Genomic DNA, 1,424 nt, shown 5'->3' on the forward strand with positions numbered 1-1,424 from the left:
TTCAGTGTGTATGAACACCTCACCATTATTACACCTGACAAAAATCGACATAATTCCTTTACATTAGGTAATATTCAAATTTCTCTTATTGCCTCAAAAGAAGCATTTTATTCAGCTGAATTATTTGAATCCAAAGTCCACCATGACATTTGATTATTGTTTCTTAAGTCTCTCTCTCTCTCTTTTTCTTTTGTTGATTCCCTAAAACAGTCACCACCTTCTTACCCCCTTTCTTTAATGGAGAACTGAGGCATTGACATTGTAGAATGCCCAATATGACATTCTCAATTTGCTGGCTGCTTTCACTCTCTCTCACATCTCCTGAAATGATTAGTTAGAACTAGAGGTTTGGTTAGATTCAGGCTCAGTTCTTTTTTAGGTACGAAGCCTTCACAGCTGGTGCTGAGCACTTTCGGCTGCACCACATCAGCAGGCAGTGTCTGGTTGTCCTACTTTGAGCGATGCCAAGACTAATTAGTAGGTTCACTGGGCGACAGTCTGATTCATCCATTATAAAGTCCCTGTCACCTTTTCTCCTAGTGGTTTTAGCATCCACCAATGATTGTTGTCTATAGAGGGTACATTGCTCACCAGGAGCTGCAAAATGTCTGTTTTCTGATTCTACCATTCCTTCTTCATTTATAATCTAGAATGCTTCTGCGAAGAGATATTTCCCCTCATACTCTGAAATACAGATTGTATGAAAAGTGAGGTCAATATTTGATTCTTTTTCTTTATTTATCAATCAGTGAAGATTGATGAAATTAAAAAAAATTTTTTTAATTATCTGTATTAGTCCGTTTGTGTTGTTATAACAGAAATACCTGAGACTGGGCAATTTATAAAGAAGAGAGGTTTATTTGGCTTATGATTCTGGGACAGATGCATCTGGCATGGGCCTCAGGCTGCTTCTGCTCATGGCAGAAAGTGGCAGGCAGCTAGTGGGTACAAGCAGATCACATGGCGAGAGGAAACAAGAGAGAGAGAGAAGGTGCCAGGGTCTTTTAAACAACCAGCTCTCCTGGGAACTAATAGAGTGAAAACTCACTCAGGCCCCCCTGTCCCCAGGGAGAACATGAATCCATTCATGAGGGATCCATCCCCATGACTCACTTTCCAACACTGCCACATTGGGGATCAAATTTCCACATGAGTTTTGGAGGGGATGACACATCCAAACTCTGTCATTATCATTATGGGATCATGACTCCATTGGAGTCATTATTCCTTTGGGTGCTTGAATTGCCCCATTTTAAGCCAGTGGGTACCCCCCTTGAGATGGCTCCTGAGTGCTTATTGACAAGACCTCAGTGGTCTTTGTGAATTCCTTGCTTTTTGGCACAACAAGGTGTCCCAGGATTATCTTGCATATATCCTGCCCTGGAGATCAGCCATTTCTCCAAAGATCCCTGGTTTCTTTTTTT

Source organism: Galeopterus variegatus, unplaced genomic scaffold (genome assembly GCF_000696425.1).
Source record: "Galeopterus variegatus unplaced genomic scaffold, G_variegatus-3.0.2 Scaffold5578, whole genome shotgun sequence".
Classification (NCBI taxonomy): domain Eukaryota; kingdom Metazoa; phylum Chordata; class Mammalia; order Dermoptera; family Cynocephalidae; genus Galeopterus; species Galeopterus variegatus.